Source organism: Lithobates pipiens, unplaced genomic scaffold (assembly GCF_037356315.1).
Source record: "Lithobates pipiens isolate NorthernLeopardFrog02 unplaced genomic scaffold, aLitPip1_a1.2 Scaffold_18, whole genome shotgun sequence".
Classification (NCBI taxonomy): domain Eukaryota; kingdom Metazoa; phylum Chordata; class Amphibia; order Anura; family Ranidae; genus Lithobates; species Lithobates pipiens.
In genome coordinates this window covers 223,793,291-223,807,970 of record NW_027507758.1, presented here as the reverse complement: position 1 = coordinate 223,807,970, position 14,680 = coordinate 223,793,291, and the positions used below count along the sequence as shown (strand labels likewise).

At 45.9% G+C, this 14,680-nt stretch overlaps 1 long non-coding RNA gene across 1 annotated transcript in view; it reads right to left on the bottom strand.

The window, feature by feature from the left end:
• Positions 1 to 14,680, bottom strand: part of LOC143987696 (uncharacterized) — a 52,711-nt gene that overhangs the window by 36,491 nt on the left and 1,540 nt on the right. The window contains exon 2 of the long non-coding RNA XR_013276688.1: positions 13,874 to 14,601. This is a non-coding gene — a long non-coding RNA (uncharacterized LOC143987696). The remainder of the gene's footprint in view (positions 1 to 13,873; positions 14,602 to 14,680) is intronic.

Here is a 14,680-nt window from a genome sequence, read left to right as displayed (position 1 = left end):
AGGGCCTGATGGCCATTATCCATTACTGTTCCTAGGGACTGAGCCATTAGGAAGTGCCTAACCTGCTATCCTCTAGGCCTTATTGACCTCTGGCCCAAAAATAAGGGGGTGGGGGTGACACCATTTTTACAACAGCAGGAGACACCAACCCTAGTGACGCCACTGCTTTAGTCTTAGCCGGTACCGACAGCACTTTCTGCTTGGCATCTCCAAGCTGTCACCTCTGATTATTGCCGCATGCCTGTCTCGGCGGCTCCACCTCCACACGCCCCCAAGCCAGAAATCCGTGCACATTGCTGCTGACTGTGGAAATATCTCACTCGCAAATCGTGCAAGTGAGATTTCGAGAGAACGGATTTCCCTACCTACTGTCACCATTCATAGCCCTACTTACTGACACCATACACAGCCCTCTTACTGATTCCATCCACAGCCCTACCTACTGACACCACCCACAGCCCTCCTACTGATATCATCCACAGCCCTACCTACTGACACCATCCACAGCCCTACCTACTGACACCATTCACAGCCCTACTTACTGCCACCATCCACAGCCCTACTTACTGACACCATCCAAACTCCCTACCTACTGTCACCATCCACAGCCCTATTTACTGACACCATCCACAGCCCTACCTACTGACACCATCCACTGGCCTACTACTGATATCATCCACAGCCCTACCTACTGACACCATTCACATCTCTACTCACTGCCACCATCCACAGCCCTACTTACTGACACCATCCAAACTCCCTACATACTGTCACCATCCACAGCCCTATTTACTGACACCATCCACAGCCCTACCTACTGACACCATCCACAGGCCTACTTACTTACACCATCCACAGGCCTACTTACTGCCACCATCCACAGCCCTACCTACTGTCACCATCCACAGCTGTACCTACTGTCAACATCCACAACCCTACTTACTGACACCATCCACAGCCCTACTTACTGACACCATCCACAGCCCTACGTACTGTCACCATCCACAGCCCTACCTATTGACACCATCCACAGCCCTTCTAACTGTCACCATCCACAGCCCTACTTACTGAAACCATACACAGCTATACCTACTGTCACCATCCACAGCCCTACTTACTGTCACCATCCACAGCCCTACCTACTGACACCATCCACAGCCCTACTAACTTTCACCATCCACAGCCCTACTAACTGACACTATCTACAGCCCTACCAATTGTCATCATCCACAACTTTACTAACAGTCACCATCCACAGTCTTACTAACTGTCACTATCCACAGCCCTACTAACTGTCACCATCCACAGCCTTACTAACTGTCACATTCCACAGCCTTACTAACTGTCAACATCCACAGACTTACTAACTGTCACCATACACAGACTTACTAACTGTCAACACTTAAAGCCCTACTGACTGTCACCATCCAGAGTCTTACTAACTGCCACCATCCACAGCCTTACTAACTGGCACCATCTACAGCCTTACTAACTGTCACAATCCACAGCCTTACTAACTGACACCACCCACAGGCCTACTAACTGACACCACCCACAGCCTTACTAACTGCCACCATACTCTGTCCTACTAACTGACACCATCCACAGCTCTACTGAATGACACTGTCCACTGGCCGACTGACATCGTCCACTGCTCTCTTGACTCCTATACTCTGCCCTACCTACTACTGGCCCCTTTACACTGACCTTTACACATTGCCCTAAATATTACTGACCTCTACACACCACCCTACCTATTACTGACATTTACACACCGCCCTACCTATGACTGACCTCTACACATCGCCTTACCTATGACTAACCTCTACACACCACCCTACCCATGACTGACCTATACACACTGCCCTGCAATTAGGCCTAAAACTAGTTGCTCACTGAAGTCAACTTTTAAGGTAAGCTAAGTTTATATTTTTACAATGACATTTGTTTTATTATAATTTTCAAGTAGATCTCCACCTCTCAAAGGTTGCCTACCCCTGCTTTAAATGCTGCATCACCCCTGGTGATGCGGAACTTGCAGCGCAGACCCTTTAATTTAAATGGGTTGGGTTTGGTGAGTGGTAGTGTAGGCTTGTGGGGGCCCCAGTGCATTACTTTGCCCAGGGGCCCATGATGCTATTAAGATGGCCCTGGAGAACTGTACTGCGGAGAAGGGTGTGCGGAGGGCCCAAAGCTATACTAGGGAAGGAGGGGAGCTTGCTGAGGGGGAGAAGCTGTACTAAGGGAGATTCAGAGAGCTGTATTGATTGGGCAGAGCTGTACTGATGGGAGAGAGTCTTACAGGAGGGGAAATCTGTGCTAAGGGGCCAAAGTTGTACTGGGGGAGAGCTGCAGTGGAGGGGGGGCAAAGCTGTATATGGGGAAGGAGGGAGTTGTACTACGGGGGGGGGGGGGGGCACAGAACACCTTGAGCACTGTGAGTCTAGGAGCTAAGTAAAGTGCTCTGATGAGGAGTAATCAGATAAGTGGATCAGACCCAGTGCAGCCAACACAGCAATGGAAGAGATGCGACAGTCAAAGAAAAAAACACAAAATGCAGTGCTCTGAAAAAAATATCAAATAAATCCCAATGTAATTTACCATAAACAGTGCAATTTATTCCATAAAGTAAAAAAATGGTTGAACAGTCAAAGTTTAAAATAAATGGCAGTAAACTTTATCAGTGTCCTCAGAGTGGGTAAGTGGGAAACAATCATCCGGGAAGGCTTGCCTGAAGATGGTTTGAACCAGGGGTCAAGTCCTAGTGAAAAAAGTGTGGGAACTCCCACCCAAGATCCACTCCCCCCACCAAAAAAAATAAAAAATGATATGCTCAAATGCACAAACGCTTCAAAAGTGGTATTTTTCATCCAATTTTTGTATTGTATGTATGAAGCTTAACTGTTAGTACATTTAAAAAAAACAATTTTTACCGTATTTTTCGGCGTATAAGACGACCTTTTACACTTAAAAAAACTGGGCAAAAAGCAGGGGTCGTCTTATACGCCGGGTCAGCTGCTGGGATGCCTTCTGGATGTCCGGTAATACTGTATGTAGCTTTGGCTACATACAGTATGTACCACTGAGCCAATCCCAGTGAGCGATGTATTCAAATGAATACAGAGCCTGCTCGGATTGGAGTAGCAATCTCTGCCAATCCGAGCAGGCTACACACGGTAGCCTGCTCCGATTGGCTTTGAGAGTGAGAGAGGCGCGGGCTGATGATGTTACAGCCTCCGCCAATCCCAGCAGGCTTTGTATTCATTAATAGAATACATTGCTCGCCGTGATTGGCTCCAGCACCATAAGAAGGAAGAAGGAAATGGCTCCAGCAAGAACGAAGAAGAGGGATATGAAGCGTTGGAAGCCTCGGAATGGGGGGTCGTCTTAAACGGTGAGTACGGGCAAAACATTTTTAAAACCCGTACAGTTAGGGGGTCGTCTTATATGCCGGGTCATCTTATACACTGGCAAATACGGTAATAAACATAAATACGGTAATTCTCTGAATAATTAGCATTCAGTCAATTGTGCTTCCATGTAAATGTGAACATCGTGTTCTGATCTTTATTGGGGAATGTTATTTTGTATATAGAGTGTTTATGTGGTGAGTTTACACTTTTCATTGAACAGAGTTTGGATAACACAGGGTTATACGGAAAGGTCATAAATGAACTGCACATTATCTGGACAGAATGCTTGGGGAGATAGTTACATCGTTACATAGTTACATAGTTAGTCAGGTTGAAAAAAGACACAAGTCCATCCAGTTCAACCACAAAAAAAAAAAAAAAAATATATATATATATATATATATATATATAATAAATATCATACCAGCCCATATACCCGATTCTATACCCACAGTTGATCCAGAGGAAGGCAAAAAAACCCCGGCAGAGCATGGTCCAATTTGCTAAAGCAGGGGAAAAAATTCCTTCCTGATCCCCCGAGAGGCAATCGGATTTTCCCCGGATCAACTTTACCTATAGTGATGTGTTCCTGCTTAGGAAACGTATGTTAGCTTGGGGGGGGGGGGGGCTGCAAACTCTGCAGGGGCTCCAACACACACGCTCCTCCTCTGGGTTGTCTTATCATATGGCACTGAAGATAGAGGAGGGGGAGATTCAGCGGGACACACACAGCAAGTATGCAGGACAAGGGGGGAAGGATGAGGAGACAGAAAATCAGGAGGGGCTGGTGGGGAGGAGCATCACGAGAGGTCTGACTAAATACAATCTCTTAGCAGCAGGGACCTGATCCACCCGTCAGCTAGCTGTGATTGACAGGTAGATCGAAGCGAAAGCTGTCATGGGGGCCCCCTACTGGCAATGCCTGAATGGTCAGGTGTGCGGCACTTACTATTGCGAGCTGTGTCGGTGGCTGCTGGTGTAGCACCTGCCACACAGCTCACATACTTCAAAGTCTTGCAGGACATAGCTGCTATTGGGAACTGAGTTCCTGTTGTGGAAAAGGTACAGGAACTCTGTTCCCGTGAGTTCCTGCAGGACTTGAGCCCGGCATCTCCCCCAATGTAATATTGGCTGAGCATGGATGGGTATGGCTGGGTATTGGCAGAGTAAGTATTGGCAGGGTAAGTATTGGCAGGGTATTGCAGAATATTGGCAGGATAAGTATTGGCAGGGTATTGCAGATTATTGCTGGGTATTGCAGATTATTGCTGGGTATTGCAGATTATTGGCAGGGCATTGCTGGGTATTGCAGGGTAAGTATTGCAGAGTATTGGCAGAGTAAGTATTGCAGAGTATTGGCAGGGTATGTATTGCAGAGTATTGGCAGGGTGAGTACTGCAGAGTATTGGCAGGGTGAGTACTGCAGAGTATTGGCAGGGTGAGTACTGCAGAGTATTGGCAGGGTATGTATTGCAGAGTATTGGCAGAATAAGTATTGCAGAGTATTGGCAGAGTAAGTATTGCAGAGTATTCGCAGGGTATGTATTGCAGAGTATGTGCAGATTAATTATTGCAGAGTATTGGCAGGGTATGTATTGCAGAGTATTGGCAGGGTATTGCAGAGTATTGGCAGGGTATTTCAGAGTATTGGCAGGGTATTTCAGAGTACTGTCAGGGTATGTATTGCAGAGTATTGGCAGGGTATTGCAGAGTACTGGCAGGGTATGTATTCCAGAGTATTGGCAGGGTATGTATTGCAGGGTATTGGCAGGGTATTGCAGAGTACTGGCAGGGTATGTATTGCAGAGTATTGGCAGGATATTGCAGAGTATTGGCAGGGTATTGCAGAGTACTGACAGGGTATGTATTGCAGAGTATTGGCAGGGTATTGCAGAGTACTGGCAGGGTATTGCAGAGTATTGGCAGGGTATTGCAGAGTACTGGTAGGGTATGTATTGCAAAGTATAGGCAGGGTATTGCAGAGTACTGTCAGGGTATTGCAGAGTATTGGCAGGGTATTGCAGAGTACTGGCAGGGTATTGCAGAGCACTGGCAGGGTATTGCAGAGTACTGGCAGGGTATGTATTTCAGAGTATTGGCAGGGTATTGCAGAGTACTGGCAGGGTATTATATTGCAGAGTATTAGCAGGGTATTGCAGAGTATTGGTAGGGTATTGCAGAGTACTAGCAGGGTATTGCAGAGTACTGGCAGGGTATTGCAGAGTATTGGCAGGGTATTGCAGAGTACTGGTAGGGTATGTATTGCAGAGTATAGGCAGGGTATTGCAGAGTACTGTCAGGGTATTGCAGAGTATTGGCAGGGTATTGCAGAGTACTGGCAGGGTATTGCAGAGCACTGGCAGGGTATTGCAGAGTACTGACAGGGTATTATATTGCAGAGTATTAGCAGGGTATTGCAGAGTATTGGTAGGGTATTGCAGAGTACTGGCAGGGTATTGCAGAGTACTGGCAGGGTATTGCAGAGTATTGGCAGGGTATGTATTGCAGAGTATTGGCAGGGTATGTATTGCAGGGTATTGGCAGGGTATTGCAGAGTACTGGCAGGGTATGTATTGCAGAGTATTGGCAGGATATTGCAGAGTATTGGCAGGGTATTGCAGAGTACTGGCAGGGTATGTATTGCAGAGTATTGGCAGGGTATTGCAGAGTACTGGCAGGGTATTGCAGAGTATTGGCAGGGTATTGCAGAGTACTGGTAGGGTATGTATTGCAGAGTATAGGCAGGGTATTGCAGAGTACTGTCAGGGTATTGCAGAGTATTGGCAGGGTATTGCAGAGTACTGGCAGGGTATTGCAGAGAACTGGCAGGGTATTGCAGAGTACTGGCAGGGTATGTATTTCAGAGTATTGGCAGGGTATTGCAGAGTACTGGCAGGGTATTTTAGAGTATTTGCAGGGTATTGCAGAGTACTGGTAAGGTATGTATTGCAGAGTATTGGCAGGGTATTGCAGAGTACTGGCAGGGTATGTATTGCAGACTGCAACTTAATAACACACTGACCTGGTATTCTCTTCCCTTCTCAGGAGAGAAGTAAACTGGCAGCGGTCCAGCGGCTTTGGTCCCAGGAGGCCAGGACTGCTGGCACTGGGTAGAGGGGAGGGAGGGGACAGTGCGGATCCCTGCCGTGTGTCTATGGCTGACTGCTCTGGAGGAGCTGCTCAGCCGTAGCCTGGGCCGTATGCTGCACACTGCCCACTGACTCCTGCCAGTGCGTGCCCACGTGTACGGCCGATGTCATGTGACCGTCATGTGCTCGGTTGCTAGATGCGGAGCGGCCCTAGCCTAGCAATTAGTCACTCGGGTGGCCACGGAGTACGCAGGCAGCTAATGGGAACGGCGTTCCTGTTGTGGAAATAGTACGGGAACGCCGTTCCCATGCATTCCCGCAGGACTCGAGCCCTGGTTTGAACATCAATCATCATCCAAGGAAATGGAGGGGAGAAAATTCAGTTCCCAGAGGGGGGGCGTACTGGTTTCTGGAAAAGCCTGCCAGCTCCAAGTGAATGCCACAGCTGGATGGTGGTCAGCAGGATGGATAGAAAGGCAACCTGTGTGATGTAAACGGCCCCAGAGGGAACAACCAAGCCGAGCAGGGTCGATATTCTCAGTGCACCTATGCGCCTTCTGTGACATCACTGCTGTGCTGGAGATGAAGGGGAAAGGTGTCCTGAAGTCAGTTGTGTAAGCGTCCACTTTTCTGTACCAAAGCTGTGCTGAAGGGGCAAAACTGTACTGGGGAAACTGCACTGAGCTGTATTGGGGTGTGGGAATCTATACTGGAAGGAGAAAGCTGTAGTGGGGGAGGGGGGTGCTGTACTGAGGGGCCAGAGCTGTACTGGGGGGAGAATTGAAGGGGCAGAGCTGTGCTGGGGAGGAGAACTGTACTGAGACAAGAGGTCTGCACTGATGGCGGAAAGCTGTACTGAGGGGGCAGAGCTGTAAGGTGTACAAAACTATGGCAACCACCCCAATTTATAACTAGCCTTTGCAGTAAGGTGCACATGGAAGGGCAATGCACAACTCAAACAGACAGAAATTTTCTCAGCACACTTACCAGCTAGCCTGCAAAAAGCAAAAAGAATTGACTCTGTATAACAATTCACGTTAAAACAAAGGTTTTAGTTGCACACATTTGCAAATATACGTGGAAGCCGCAGTGCCTACGTTAAGAAGGAGGGGGCTCTCTCCAGGCAAACCTGTCATTAATTTTTCCACTGCTATATAAGATTCAACTATACAAATATAGTTAGGACCGCAATACACAGAGGAGCCTAGACACAGGCACAGTAGCTTCCACATATATTTGCAGTGGTTGTAAATGCAGAAGGTTTTTACCTGACTGCATGCAGTCAGGTAAAAAACCTTCTGCATGCAGCTCTCCCCCCACCCCCAAATAATCACTCACTTGAGCCCAATCTCGATCAAGCGATGTGCATGAGAGCAGAGGCTCTCTTGGTGCTCTCCATCCTCATTGGTTCAGATACAGCAGCAGGAGCCATTTTCACAGCCAGTGACAATGTAGCGGGGGGGCAGGGCTTGACCCATACTCTTTGTGGCTTATGGACACAGAGCAGGGTTTGGGAGAAAACATTCACAAGTAGGGATGGGCTTTATGTTCGGGTCGAACATGAGTTTGACTCAAACATTGGCTGTTCAGGTCGAACGTGAGTTCGACTCGAACATTGGCTGTTCGCCCATTCGCAGAATAGCGAACAATTTGGGGTGTTTACGGAAAATTCGAAAGCCGCAGAACACCCTTTAAAAGTCTATGGGAGAAATCAAAAGTGCTAATTTGAAAGGCTTATATGCATGGTATTGTCATAAAAATGGTTTGGGGACCCGGGTCCTGCACCAGGGGACATTTATCAATGCCAAAAAAAGTTTTAAAAACTAACGTTTTTTCGGGAGCAATGATTTTAATAATGCTTAAAGTGAAACAATAAAAGTAAAATATTCCTTTAAATTTCGTACCTGGGGGGTGTCTATATTCTGCCTATAAAGTGGTGCATTTTTCTCGTGTTTACAACAGTCCCTGTACAAAATTTATTTTCTAAAGGAAAAAAAGTAATTTAAATGTACTCGCAGCTATAATCAGTCCTGGCAATACAAATAAAAGTTTGAAAATTGAAAATTGAATTGAATATAACGGCATGGGATTCCCCCAGCCCATTACCAAGCCTTTTGGGGAACCCCAAACCAAATTTGCATGGGGTCCCCCCAAATTCCATACCAGGCCCTTCAAGTCTGGTATGGATATTAAGGGGAACCAAAATTGTAAAAAATGGGAACAAGGGCCTCATCCCCATAACCCTTGCATGGTGGTTGTGGGGGTCTGCAGGTGGGGGCTTATCGGAATCCGGAAGTCCGCTTTAACAAGGAGATCCCCAGATCCTGGCCTCCCCCTGTCTGTAATGGTAACGGGGTACAAATGTAACCCTACCATTTCACAAAAAAAGTGTCAAAATGGTACAAAAGACAAGACACAACTTGAGACAAGTCCTTTATTAAAAAATAAAAAAATAAAAATGTCACACGAAGTCCATTAATCTTCTTCTCTCGCTCCGCCGACGGACCGAAAAAACCAAAAAAAACAAAGCCGCGACCGACCTGCCTCCATGGGGGTCACCCGCCGAATGTCGCTTCCTGACATTTCTTTTATAACTGAGGGCAGGGCCACACGGTGGGCATTCACAGGGATTTACACTGATCACCAATGTATGGGAGACCTATACACTGGCCACTAGTGTGAATGAAAGGATTGTACACCAAGCCCCAATGTAATGAGAAGATTTACACTGACCACCAATGTAACTGTTCACATTTATGTGTGTTGGGAATAGATGCAAAATCACTTTCCTGACACCACAGAAACATGGTGCCCTTTAGCAGATACACAGCAGTGACATTAATTGTTAATGACAACCTCATGTATCGGTGTATTCACATGCACCAAAATTCAAGATGCTGTGGCACCATGTTATTTTGAAGAAGGGTTCCACCTCCAATTTGCTTACCTTTGCAGAACGGGCTGATGCTAGGCTAAATGACTATAGTGGGGCAACATTCAGCAAAAGTGATGATACATATGACCTCAGGGGGACATGATATACATATGAATGCCACCTCTATTTACATATCACTGCCGCAGTCCACGACTATTTATATACTAATGCATGTTATTTACATGTAAACACAGGGTTTGCAGGTGAGTCATCTGTACATGGCAAAATGACAGAGCTGGGCAGCAGCAACAGAACTTTACACTAAAGGGATTTAAACTAGGACAGTTGGCAAGTATGAGGCAGCTGCTTTGAGCCCCACAACAATGATGGGGCCCAGGGCGGCTGCCCCTTTTGCCCTGCTTTAAAAGCGCTCCTGTAGACAACAAAAATTGGACTTCTCCCTCACATTGTAGTAAGTGAAGTGTCTTCCTTCATTAGTGGTAGTGGAAAAATACCTCCTTATATTTGTGGTCAATGGTTCCATTTACAATGCTACTCAGTGGGAAGAATTATCCTTACACGGGGCATTTTTTGTCAAAGAATAGGAGCAGGAACTCACCCTTCCTGGCCAACTCCCCACCCCAACCCCCGCAGCCTCCTTATGGAAAGAAGTACAGTGGTGCCGAATAATGGTAATAAGGTAAACCTTAGAACTGCGTATTATACAAGGCACATGGTTCAGGAATTTGTAACACACAATGTACAGGACTCAGAAGTGCATAACACAAAGGGCTCGGGAGTGTTTATTGTGGAGGGGTGAGAAATGTGTATCACACAGGGTGCAGAAAAAAATCAGCAAAAGGGACAGTGCAAAGCGTCCCTTGCGCTCAGGAATATGCAACATATAGCCTTGTGTACAGAGTGCAGGGGTCAGGAATGCATAACATAGAGCCCAGCACACACAGTACAGCAGTAAAGTGTATGTAATATGCAGTCCAACATACAGAATTCAGGGATAAGTAGTATGTAATGCAAAACCCATTGTACAGAGAACAACATTCAGGAGTACCATCCAGAGGCCTTTAATATGTAGCATACAACTGCAGAAGATATGTAACATACAGTATGTCATACAAAGTATAGCAGTTCTGAGTATGTAATGTACAAGGTATGTTACAAAATTCTCACCACTGCACCCTGCATGCTGTGCCATACATTACATACACTTGGTCACTGAACTCTGTCCCTCAGCTAAATTTCCTGGCCTTCCCCAAGCAAAAAACCCCCTTCCCTCAAGTATCTCACCACACCCCCCAAAGTAACCATCAAATGCTCACTTCTGCACATCTATTTTCTAACCTCTGTGTCCCCCATACACAGCTCACCTCTGCAACCCTCATCCACAACACACCTCTGCATCCCCATCCACATGTCACTTCTGCACCCCCATCCACATTTCACTTCTGCACCCCCATCCACATTTCACTTCTGCACCCCCATCCACATTATCTCTACCCCCTTCCACATTTCACTTCTGCACACCCACCTAAAACTTACCCCAATTCACAGCTTTCACCTCTGCCATCCCCATCTTTCACCTCTGCATCCCCAGCTTCCCCCACAGCTTTCACCTCTCCCCAACCTGCCCCACCCTCCACAGCTCTCACTTTGCACAACCTCCCATCTTCCCCCACAGCTCTCACCACTGCACAACCTGCTCCCCGAACAGCTCTCATTTTGCACAACCTGCAACCCCTCCCCCCTCCACAGCACTCATTTTTTACAACCTGCCTTCTGCCTTCTACAGCTCTCACCTCTTCACAAATCCCCCCCCCCCCCCCAGTTCTCCTCTCTGCACAAACTCTTCCCCCCCAGCTCTCCTTTCTGCACAAACTCACTGCTTTCTCCCAGTTCTCCTCTCTGCAAACCCCCCCTTCCTTCAGTCCCCCTTTCTGCTAATCCCCCCCCCCCCATCTCCTCTCTACTAAATCACACGCACCCTCTGCTCTCCTAGAAAATCCACCCCCCACACTTTCGGGTTCTACTCTCTTCACAAATCCCACCCCAGCTTCCCCTCTCTGCACAACCCCCCCCCCCCCACCATCCTAGCTCTCCCCTCTGCCAAATTCCCTACCCCCAGCTCTCCTCTCTGCACATATCCCCCTCCCCATACACACAGTTCTTCTCTCCGCACAGATCTCTCTAATTTCCCAGCTCTCCTTTCTGCACAAATCCCCTCCCCCTCAGCCTCCCCTCTGCACATATACCCCTGCTCAAACACACACTTTCTTTTTTCTCCTCTCTTCACAAATTCACTCTCCCCAAAGATCTCCTCATCCTCCCCCTTTTTATTCACAGCTCCCTCACTTCTTAAGGTTTAGGACGCCAGCAGGTGCCGGTTTTGCTATTCACAGGTTGTAGCCAGCCCCAAACCCTAAAGCTGATCTTACACTGATATTTTCTTTTTGTTTAGCTATACAGCACCCCCACTGTGGCTATTTTAATTAATTTAAGTGATAGCCAGGATCATGGGCTGTCAAAATACATGAACTGCAGCTGCATCTGATTGGTTGCTGCCACTGTCCTGCCAAAAAATTTCCAGCAAGGATTCTTATGCCACGTACACACGAGCAGACTTTTCGAGGGACTAGGTCCGACTGACTTTCCGAATGAACGGACTTGGACAAACACAATCACACCAAAGTCCGACGGATTTGAACATGATGATGTACGACTGGACTAGAATAAGGAAGTTCATAGCCAGTAGCCAATAGCTGCCCTAGCGTCGGTTTTTGTCCGTCGGACTAGCATACACACAAATGGATTTCTCGGGCCTGTGGAGTTCCGGTGGAAAAATTTAAAACATGTTCTATTTCAAAAGTTCGCAGGATTTTTGGCAAGCAAAGGTCCGATGGAGCACACACAAGATCGAATTGTCCGACGGACTCGTTCCTTTGGACCTTTGCTGTCAAAAAGTCCGGTAGTGTGTACGTGGCATAACACAAAAGTTGATCAAACAATCAACTTCTGAGTAATGAAGCAGGGCCAGCAAGGCCACCTACTAAGAGAATTTAGGTTGGTAACCGAGGAACTGACGGTATCTGGGGTACTGTCAAAATACATGAATTGCAGCTGCATCTGATTGGATGCAACCACTGTGTGGCTAACAATTTTCCAGCAGTCCCCTTTGACAAGTCAATTGAATGTAACAACAAATAGAGTGGAGCCAGCAAGGCCACCCACTAAGTTAATTTCATCCAGTTTCCTCAAGAACTGGCTGAACTTCGCACAGTGTATGGCCAGCTTAATTCTCCAGTTTCCTCCCACACTCCAAAGACATTGTGGTAGGTTAATTGGTTCCTGTCTAAACTGGTCCCAGTATATGTATGTATGCACATGAGATATAAACCTTAGTTTGTTAGCTTTTAGAGGGCAGGGATTGACTTGAATGTACAAAATATGTTAAATTGTGGGCTCTATTTAAATACCTGTAATAACGAACTAAAACAAAATAAAGCCTCTTCCATTTAGTACGATGAAGGGATAGCCTTTGTTATGAATACCTGTAACATGATTTGTTATTCATAGGAATCAAATGTTAACAGGGTTAACGCAGAATGTACTGCCATTAGTATATTACCTTTAAAATGGAAGTATCTTACAAGCATTCCAACATGCATTATGTAACCAGCATTTGTCCTTATCACCAAAAAATGGTATACAATGTATCTCTGCTGCTTAATCAGCTGTGTATATAATTTTAAAAAATACAAACAATGAGTGTAAACTAAACAAATTATGACAGCCGAAAACCATATTCATGTTATTTTTTTTTAAAATTACATTTGTTTAAAAGCTCTAAAATAGTTATATGAATGTCATCCCATAAGCACATTTGAATTGTGAAAAAAACTGCTTACACTCTCATTTTGCAATTCCAGTATAAATATTATTTCAGTGACACAAGTCAGGAAAAAAAACACCTTTCACCAAGTGTTAACAATTTGTCGTATTTGTAACAAAGCTATACCCTAAAAAACTATACAACATTTGCTTTATCTATCAATACACCATCATGTACCACCACTCACAACTGGTGTTTGACAAGCCAAACCAAATCAATAACACAAGTACAGTCAAATATATCTTTTTGGCATTGTACATAACATCATATTTTGAGAAAACCCCCAAAAAAACAAGATAGATCTTATATATAATAAAGGCAGCGAGTCATTCAATTCAATGATAGACTGCACAATTCTGATTCCACTTAGGACTTTGAAACTGGTAAAATCAGTGGGAATTCCCTGTAAGGCCCCCAATCCCACCCACCCATTTCTTACGACGTAATAAGAAAAACCATGTACCAGCAACACAACAGTTTGAAGGCACAACATTCAGCACGAATTAACCTGTGCCCATTTTTCAAGGTGATCTTGCCCACAGCCGGCAATGCCAACCCTTTCAGCCAACAGACACTATGGCATCCCTCTTACCTTGATCTGTTCTCTCAAGGCTTGTTGGGGACACAGCTTGGGGAATGTTAGACTCACTATCACTTGTTTTCCGTTTCTTCGACATCTGCAGGGTGTAGATGTGATATTGTCTTGGTGGTGCTCAGGGGATGATGAACTGATTGAGTAGTGAGAGATAAAAAAGAAAATGCTTTGCTATGGGGAGAGAGAGACTTTGGAGTGGCTAGAGAGCAAGTAGGAGGCAGGGACTAAGAGGAGAAATTCTACAAATCACAATTCCATCAATGCAATTCTCAGTTCTCTTTTATTCTGTTTTTTTCTCTCCAGCTACCAGCAGGTTGCAAGAAGGTGGGGGGGAAACATAGGAAGGCATGGAAGGGAAACCATGAGATTTTATATGCAGTCATTGAAAGGTGGAGTACAGGTGAGGTTAAAGCTAAAGATCATGTTAATCAAATGCCTCCGCTTTTCCGATGAAATTCCTGGAAATGGGTCATGTGCCTTGCTCACAGTAATACATTTCAAGGTTCTCTCTGCCTAATGAACCCAATGTAGGACAGAAAGGCGAATGAGTCCCATTTCCTCTTCCAAAGTCCCCTGGCCAAAGTTCATAGCAGTTCTGTGATGTGCACATGACATTGGAGTACATTGTGATGGTCTTCCTGGATGTGGCAACATGTACAACCTCTGTGCTTCAAGCTGGATATATCATGTTGTCACTGGTTCTCCTTCCATCCAAAGAAAACACTCTGTGGGAAAAAAATCTATCAACTAAGTTTCGATTTTAAATGTTGGTAAGTTTACCCTATCATTTCTAAATGTACTTTT